The following is a 9,550-nucleotide window of genomic DNA, read 5'->3' as shown; positions in this document are numbered from 1 at the left end:
CTGCCACCACTCACTGCACTTACATATAAGCATATATATATGTACATAAGGCGATTATACATCAGCAAATACAGTGTTGTTACTTTTGAACAAATTTCTCTGTTAGACTAAGAATAATAAAAGTTTTTACTTTACCTTTACTTATACTTTCTTTGATGCTCATCCTATGTATAAGACTGGATACCACAAAACTCTTAGAGGAAAACACAGGCGGAACCTCTCCGACATAAAGCACAACATTATCTTTTCAGATCCACCTCCTAGAGTAATGAAAATAAAACCAGAAGTAAACAAATGGGACCTAATTAAACCCAAAAGATTTTGTATAGCAAAGGAAAGCATAAACAAAACAAAGAGACAACACACAGAACGGGAGAAAATATTCACAAAAGAAGCGACTGACAAGGGATTAATCTCCAAAATATGTGAACAACTTATGCAGCTCAATGTCAAAACAAAACAAAACCAACAATAAAAAAAAATGGGCAGAAGATCTAAATAGACATTTCGCCAAAGGAGGCATACAGATGGCCAACAGGGACATGAAAAGATACTCAACATCACTAATTAGTAGAGAAATACAAATCAAGATGACAATGAGGTATCACTTTACACAAGTCAGAATGGCCATCATCAAAAAGTCTACAAACAATAAATGCTGGAGAGAATGTGGAGAAAAGGAACCCTCCTACACAGTTGGTAGGAATGTAAATTGGTACAACCACTATGGAAAACAGTATGGAAGTGCCTCAAAAAACTAAAAATAGAACTACCACATGATCCATCAATCCCACTCCTGGACATCTATCCAAAGAAAACCATAATTCAAAAAGACCAGATACCAACCCCAATGTTCATAGCAGCATTATTCACAGCAGCCAAGACAAGGAAGCAACCTAAATATCCACTGACAAATGAGTGGATAAACAAGATGTGGTACACATATACAGTGGAGTATTACTTAGCCATAAAAAGATGAAATAATGTCATTTGCAGCAACATGGATGGACACAGAGATGATCATTCTAAGTGAAGTCAAATATCATATGCTGTCATATATGTGGAATCTAAAAAAAGGATAGAAATGAACTTATAAAACAGAAGCAACTCCTAGACTATAAAAACAAATTTATGCTTACTACAGGGGACAAGTGAAGGTGGAGGGATGGATGGCAGGTTTGAGGTTGGCATGTGCAGACTGAGATATATGGAATTTTTGGCCAGTGGAGACCTACGTATAGCACAGGGAACTCTGCCCAATATTCTGTGATCATCTATATGGGAAAAGATTCTGAAAAAGGATGTGTGCATATGTAAACTGGATCACTTTGTTGTACAGCAGAAATTATCACAACATTGTAAATCAACCATACTTCTATAAAACTTAAAAAATGGAAAAGTTTTTATTTTACATTTACTTATTCCTTCCTTGCTTCTCTTCTTTAATGTTGATCTGAGTTTCTGACCCATCTTATTTTTCTCTGTAGAAAAAACTTTCTAGCATTTTCTTGCAAGGCAGATCTACAAGCAACAAATACCCTCAATTTTCCTGAGAAAGTCTTTATTTGCTTTTGAAAAATAGTTTCACAAGGTACAGAATTCTAGGTTGGTGGTTTCTTTCACACTTTAAATACTTCATGCTCTTCTTGCTTGCATGGTTTCTGAGAAGTTGGGTATAATTCTTAGCCTTTGTTCTTCCATAGGTAAAGTGTTTTTTTCCTTTGACTTCAGAAATTTCTTATTTTCTGTACTTTGAAAATACATCCAGGTACAGGGTTTTTCTTGGGGGTGGGTGGAGAGGGGAAATTTATCATGCTTGCTATTCCCTAAGCTTCCTGGGTCTATGGTTTGATGTCTGAAATTGTTTTGGAAAGTTCCCAGACATCATTTCTTCAAATTTTTTTGTCCTTTTCTCTGTTATTCCTATCACACATTTGCTACACTTTTGTAGCTGTCCCACAGTTCTTGGATGCTCTAAGTTTTTGTCCTTTTTGCTTTTCAAGGACCCATGATAAACTCAAGTTCAGAGAGTCTTTCCTCTGCCATGTCTAGTCTACTAATAAGCCCATCAAAGGTATTCTTCATTGCTTGTAGTTTTTAGCCATAGAACCTTTTTTAGGATTTCTTTCCACTTCCATTGCTCACCTGCTCTTGCATGCTGTCTCTTTTATCCAGTGGAGCCCTTAGTGTATGAATCCTAGTGGGTTTAAACTTTAACATCCCTGCCATGTCTGGTTCCAGCGCTTGTTCATGTTATATTATCTTTTAATAAGCCTGTTGTCTTTCAGCATGCCTTGTACTTTTTACTTCTTCACGGGACATGTTGTACTGGGTAAAAGAAATTGCTCTAAATAGGCCTTTAGCAACGGGGTGGTGAGGTGTCGGGGGGGAGTGTGTGACTGTCTTGTGATTAGGTCTATCTGCTTCAGGATCCTGGGCTCCTGGTCTGGCCACTTGCCAAGAGTTTGTTGGTTCTTTTCGCCTTAGGTGGGACAAGAACTTGAGTTGGCTGGAGCTGGGTATTTCTCTTCCCCAGGTCCCTTAGGCTCTGCTAGTACCCCAGCAGGTTAGGCTCTGGTTAAATTGGTTTCTCCTGAGAGCAGACCTTGTTAAGAAGAACCCAGTGTTCAGGCATTTTTGCAAAATGGTTTTACCTCCTCCACCTGCTAGCAGCTGGAGTATGGTTTTTCTCCTATTTATTGTGGGAATCCAGCAGAGCTCCTGAAGTCATTCTCACAGTGTTGGGGGGCTGGGGGCGGGGACACCTTTATTATTAACTGAGTCGTCCACACTGAGCTCCAACAATTCAATAAATTCTGTTGAGACTTTCCTACCCAGCCACTGGCTGCCACAGTGGTTTCCACACACGAGTCCCCAGTCACAGAGGCCAGCACTCCCTTCGTTCACCTGTTTGCCTCGCCCATTGCAGGGGCCGTGGTTTGACTGTGCCCTCCCCTCTTATGATCCAAGAGGAGCTGTTGACTCTTCAGTCTATTTGGATGTTTAGTTATATGACTAGAACAGAAGAGTGACTTCCAAGCTCTTTACCTGCGGAGCTGAAATCCTAAAATCTTTGCATATGTAGGCAGAATTTCTGATAAAATGTTCAGGGATTCATGTGGAAAAATGGATACTGCCCACAGCCCTATTGTTATATGGTCTCTGTAGCTTTGAGGCTTCACTCAGGGCTGCCTGAGCCCCCCACCCCCACCCCCTTCATTATCACCAGAAGCCACAGTGTAGATGCAGATGAAGTACCCGCTTTTCTTCTCACAAGTCGAGGCAGGAGCCAGGTGGAAGGTGTGATGAATGGCGACAAATGTTTCCCCTGCCCTTTGAGTAGATACTCTCAGTTTCCCTCTTGGACTATGAATCAGTTGATCATGTGGTAGCCCTGCCCACGTTCTGTGCCAAATTCATTCTGCGCCCTGCAGGCATTTGGGGGCAGAAGGGTCAGGAAGGTGATACGTACAGCCAGCCAGAGACTCAAGCACGGCTCAGCCAGAGTAGGGGGATGTAAATTCCCCAGCAATCTATGGCCCATGAACTCTGCTTCTCCCGTATGACAACACACACGTGTAGGCACTCTCACCTCACCTTCAAAAGAAAGAACAAAACCCAAAACAAGCATTAAAGATGGGGAAACCTCAGCCTCCTTTTGCAGGGCTAAAAAGAAAAGCAGCCCAGGAGTTTTCGTTGTGGCTCAGTGGTAATGAACCTGACTAGTATCCATGAGGATGCGGGTTCAATCCCTGGCCTTGCTCAGTGGGTTAAGGATCAGTGTTGCCATGAGCTGTGACGGAGGTTGCAGATGTAGCTTGGATCCCGCATTGCTGTGACTGTGATATAGGCCAGCAACTGTTAACTCCGATTTGACCCCTAACCTGGGAACTTCCATATGCTTCAGATGCAACCCTAAGAAAGACTGAAAAAAAGGAAAAGAAGGAAAAAAGCACCACAGAGAAAATATTACCTGGAACACAAAGCTGGGCTCCCTCGGCCCCAGGTCACAGCCTTCCTCTCTAAGGACTGTCTCCCCGGTCTGAAGATTTGCTCTGCTCTTCTAAAGGCCTCCGCAGCAATGATGGCCAGGCTTTTATGCCCCTGGCTGGCTCAGGTGCCTCAAGTGCTGGGGTCTGACCTCGGGCAAAGCAGCTGTAAACAAACGCCCAGCTCGCATCCTCCAGCTGGAGAAAAGCTTCCTGAGAGGGATCTGGACAGCTCAGCTCTAGCTGCCACAGACCCAGTGATGGCTGACACCACAGGTAGGGCTAAAGCTCTCAGCAGGGCTTCGCCTTCCAAACTGACAAGGGTTTGGCTATTCCATGCTCCTCTTTCAGCTGTGTGGCCTGAACGGTTATATACCAAATACATCGTCGCTATTACGCTGAGCAAATTTATCTGTTAGGTCAAGAATAAAAAAAAGTTTATTTACCTTTACTTACTCCTTTTTGATGCTCTTCCTTACTTTTTGTTGACCCGAGTTTCTGACCTTTTATTTTCCTTCTTAGAAATCCTTTTAGCTTTTTCTTACAAGGCAGATTTCCTGGTAACAAATACCCTCAGTTCTTGTCGGTCTGAGAAAGTATTCTTGCTTCACTTTTGAAGAATAATTTCCCAAGAATTCTAGGTTGGTGGTTTCTTTCTCTCCACACTTGAAATACCTCACGCTCTTCGTGCTTTCATGGTTTCTAAGAAATCAGATGCAATTCTTACCTTTCTTCTTCTGTGGGTAAAGGGCTTTCTCCCAGACTCTGAAACATGGATTCTTTTTATATAAAATGTGTGAAGACCTGTGAGCTCAGCATACAGATGCCCTGGGCAGACGTGGGCACCCTCCACCTCCCTCTCAATCACCTGCTGGGAGGTGGCCAAGACCGTCCTCTCCTTACTTCCCTGCAAACACAGTCTTCTCCCTCGTTTCTCCTACTTCCTAGGGTCCAAGGGCCCACTGGGGCTCTTGGCTCAGGGCTTTCTTTTCAGAGCCTTTTCCAGCTCTCCAAACCCCAGGATCAAGTTATCTTAAGAGAACAGTCTGGAGTTCCCATTGCGGCACAGCAGAAATAAATCCGACTAGTATCCACGAGGATTTGGGTTTGATCCCTGGCCTCGCTCAGAGGGTTTGGAATCCAGCGCTCCTGGGAGCTTGGGGTGTAGGTTTTAGATGCAGCTCAGACCCTGAGTTGCTGTGGCTGTGGTGTAGGCCGGCAGCTATAGCTCAGATTCGACTCCTAGCCTGGGAACTTCCATATGCTGCGGGTAAGTCCCTAAAAAACAAGCAAAGAAACACACACAAAAAACCGGAGAGAATAGTTGATCAAGTCCCCTCCCTCAGATGCTCCCTGCTCCCCAACTTACCTCCTCAAAGATGTCCTGGAACCACCAGGTGTGTGAGCTTCCTCTTGTTGCTGTGTAGCTGACCACATAGTTAGAGGCTTGAAACCACACACAAATTCACTCTCTTCTAGCCTTGGAGTTCCAAAATCTGAAACGGATCTCCCTGGAGCAAGCTCAAGGCGTTTTCAAGGCAATGCTCCTTCCTGGCTCAAGGAGAGGATGCGTTTCCTGGTCTTTCCAGCTTCTAGAAGCTGCTGCTCTCCTTGCCCAGTGGCCGGCCTGTCCTTTCCCTTCAAAGAGCAGGAGCTGCTAAAGCCTCCCTAACATCACACTGGCCCTGGCACTCTGCCCCAACCTCCACATTTAAAGGCCTCAGTGATTATACTGGGCCCACCTGGGTAATCCAGGTTCCTTTCCCTATTTTAGGATCAGCTGATGGGCAACTTGATACCATCTGCTACTCAATTCCCTTCGCCATGTAGCAGCACATTCACAGGTTTTAGCGATTAAGCCATGGCCCTCTTTGGGGAAGCCCTTATTCTCTGCCACACAGGCTGAGGTCAGAATGCCCTCTCCAGGGTCATCTCCACATGATGCAGCCAAGGGGGGACTTTTAAAAATAAGTCAGTCCTGGCTCAGTGGTTAACAAATCCAACTAGGAACCATGAGGTCACAGGTTCTATCCCTGGCCTTGCTCAGTGGGTTGAGGATCTGGTGTTGCTGTGAGCTGTAGTGTAGGTCACAGATGCGGCTCGGATCCCGCATTGCTGTGGCTGTGGTGTAGGCTGGCGGCTACAGCTCCGATTCGACCCCTAGCCTAGGAACCTCCATATGCTGTGGGAGAGGCCCTAGAAAAGGCAAAAAGACAAAATAAATAAGTAAATAAAATAAAAATAAAAATAAGTCATTTTGGAGAACAGACTTGTGTTTGCCATGGGGGAGGGATGTAGTGGGAGTTTGGGATTAGCAGAGGCAAACTAGTATATACGGGATGGGTAAACAACAAGGTCCTCGTGTATAGCACAGGGAACTATGTTCAATATCCTCTGATAAACCATAATGGAAAAGACTATTAAAAATGTGTGTATATATATATATGTGTGTGTGTGTGTGTGTGTGTGTGTATGTATGTATGTATAACTGAGTCACTTTGTTGTACAGCAGAAATTAACACAACATTGTTAATCGACTAGGCTTCAGTTAAAAAAAAAGTCAGTCTTGGCTCAGGGGTTAAACAAAACCGACTAGCATCCGTGAGGACACGGATTCCATCCCTGGCCCCTCTCAGTGGGTTAAGGATCCGGTGCTGCTGGGAGCTGTGGTGTAGGTTGCAGACACGGCTCGGATCCCATGTTGATGTGGCTGTGGTGTACGTAGGCCAGCAGCTACAGCTCCAACTGGGCCCGTATCTTGGGAACCTCCATATGCCATGGGTGAGGCCCTAAATAGACAAAAATAAGAATAAGAATAAAATTTTAAATAAATAAAAATATAAGTAAATGTCACTCTGGTTACACCCTCTCCATTGACAGTAAGAAAAATCTTTTAAGGCCTAGACTGTCTGACCCCTGCCTCCACCTCCACCTTTGACCTCATCTCAGGCCACTCCCCCCTCTGCTCCTGCCTCCTGACTACAGGCTTCAGATAGTTCAGGAGCCCCACCTGGCCTCATCCTGCCACACACAGCCTCACAGGGGCTTCTCCCTCTTCATCTGTTGACTATTCCTCAGCCTCCAGGACTTGGCCTCCGTGTCACTTCCCTGGGGAAGGCTCTCCCTCCCTGGCGAGGCTGTCCACCTCTCCTCCCTTTGCATTTGCTGTGATTTAACAACAAACCCAAGTGGAAACTGCCTTGGGGACAGTGCGGTAGGCGAGTTATGCACCACTTCCCAAGGCTGTCCTGCAGAGAAGACTCTTCCAGGCCACACAGCCCATGGGGCCACGCAGGGAGAGGGTCTGGGGCCTCTGCCTGGATGGGGCTGCCCTTGGAAGGACAGGGTCACAGGATCACAGCAGGGAGGTACCTGGCCAGGCTGGTGGTGGGTACAACCCTGAAGCCCCTGTTATGCTCAATAAATGCACAAATAAATGAAGTTCATGGCCAGAATTTTGAGGGCTGCTTCTCTCATATGATAGGAAAGCAGTGAACCAACATGTGTGTGTGTGGCAAGAGGGCGGGCGGGGTGGAGAGAATGACCTGCGGGAGGGGGAGGGAGGAGGCAGGGGAGGGTGGGGTTAAGGAGGGAATTCAAATGTGTCCACAATGTTTATTTCCTTAAAACCAGAAGAATCTGAATACGGCAAAATGCTCACATGTGTTGAATCTAGGAATGGGTTATGGCCACTAAAAAAAAAAAACGCATGCACAACCTGAAAAGTTGAGAGTTGTTTTATTCGGTGGGCAACACCGAGGACTTAAGCCCAGCATCTCAAGTAACCCTGAGAAAACTGCTTCGAGGAGGCGAGGGGGGAGCTAGGATGTATAGGAGTTGCGCAAAAAATGCGGGTGGTAGGAACAAAAGATTACTGCTAGTAACAGACAACTAGATGTCTCAGGTTAAGAAATTAGCACTTTTCCATGTATGGGGAGACCAAAGGTCTGGGCTCACCAAAATCCCTCCTTTGATGTGCACCTCAGCTATCGGGGGCCAGTATCCTGTGTTTTCACCTCCTGAGTTTCCTCTGGGCTCACCTTGGGAGTGGCTGCAGTCTGGTGGCTGCTGGATGGTGGGTATTCTTTGTTTCCTCCCTGGGTTCCCTCAGGGCTCCTCCTTGGAGGTGGCTGCAATGGCTGATGACTGTGACATCTTTGCTTACTCATATGGCAGGCAATATTTTATTTCTCAGTGCTACAATTCTGCTATTCTTCCTGTGTTTAAAATATTTTAAAGGGACAGAAAAATGGAAAAGAACAGCTCTCTGATGTGAATTCATGAAGGAATCCTTCCATCACACACCACACACATACACACACACACACACATTTGTTTTGACACAAGCTAATTGTCCACCCCTTTCTCCCTTGCCTCCCATCACTAAAATAATTTTCTCTGTACAATTTATAAAATCACAGTAAGTAGTCTTAGGGCTTTTTAAAAATTCAATGAGTTTTCTTATCAATTTAATTATTTCAGCACATTGTTCAAGTTAATTAACTTTCATTGAGTTGATTTACTCTTATAGTCCAAAAAAGGTTTTTAAGCTCCACAAAAAAAGATTTGTAGAAGTCAACATAAAATTACTTGTTTCTTATTGAAATTCTAGTTTTAAGAATATTTATCTGTATTACCCAATCTCCCTGCTGGCTACACCCAGATAAACTCTTAAAATTTTGTGTTTCCTTTCAACTGCTTTTTTTTTTAAGTGAAGTGAAAATAGGTGATTATACAACTTTTCATTCTTTGTTCCAAGACTGCACCATAGGAGTTTCTGCTGTGGTGCCACAGATTAAAAATTCAACTGTGGTGGCTTAGGTCGCTGTGGAGTTGCAGGTTCAATCCCTGGCCCAGGAACTTCCATTTGCCATGGGTGTGGCCAAAAAAAACAAAAAAACCAACAAAAAAAACTGCACCATGAGTATTTTTCATATCATCGAGAACTCTAAGTGTAATTATTACTATTATTATTTGTTCTGGCCACACCGATGGCAGTCAGAAGTTCCCAGGTCAGGGATCAACCCTGTGCCACAGCAGTGACAACTCCAGGTCCTTAACCCCTAGGTTGTCAGGGAACTCCCTCTAAGTGTAGTTTTTTGTTTTTGTTGTTGTCTTTTTAGGGCTGCATCCATGGCATATGGAAGTTCCCATACTAGGGGTTGAATTGGAGATGTAGTCACCAGCCTACACCACAGCCACAGCAAAACCATATCTGAACCATGCCTGCGAACTGCTGGATCCTTAACCCACTGAGCAAGGCCAGGGATTGAACCCACATCCTCATGGATACTAGTCAGATTCATTTCTGTTGAGCCACGATGGGAACTGCTAAGTGTAATTTTAATGGCTGCTCCTCATCCATTGCAATAGAGACCATGAGCTGTTTACACACTCGCTCCTTGCCAGCAGTTTGCATATTCTGGCATCCCCGTGTCATAGTGTAAGGCAAACATGTTTGTGTGTGAACTTTGGCCCCAACTAGGGCAATTTCCTGGAACTGGAGTTACCAGGTGAAAGGGCACACTAATGTTTAAGGTTCTTGACATCAGCTGACAAAC

General features: G+C 44.7%; 1 long non-coding RNA gene across 1 annotated transcript; it reads right to left on the bottom strand.

The window, feature by feature from the left end:
• Window positions 1,381-5,935, bottom strand: LOC106505585. The gene is made up of 3 exons (XR_001300145.2): window positions 5,359-5,935; window positions 3,974-4,401; window positions 1,381-3,597 (listed from the first exon to the last, which is right to left on the bottom strand). It is a non-coding gene; the product is annotated as an uncharacterized LOC106505585 (long non-coding RNA).

The sequence above is a fragment of the Sus scrofa genome, chromosome 13, assembly GCF_000003025.6.
Source record: "Sus scrofa isolate TJ Tabasco breed Duroc chromosome 13, Sscrofa11.1, whole genome shotgun sequence".
NCBI classification, from domain to species: Eukaryota; Metazoa; Chordata; class Mammalia; order Artiodactyla; family Suidae; genus Sus; species Sus scrofa.
The sequence above is the reverse complement of the archived record's forward strand: the minus strand, read 5'-3'. Positions and strand labels throughout refer to the sequence as shown.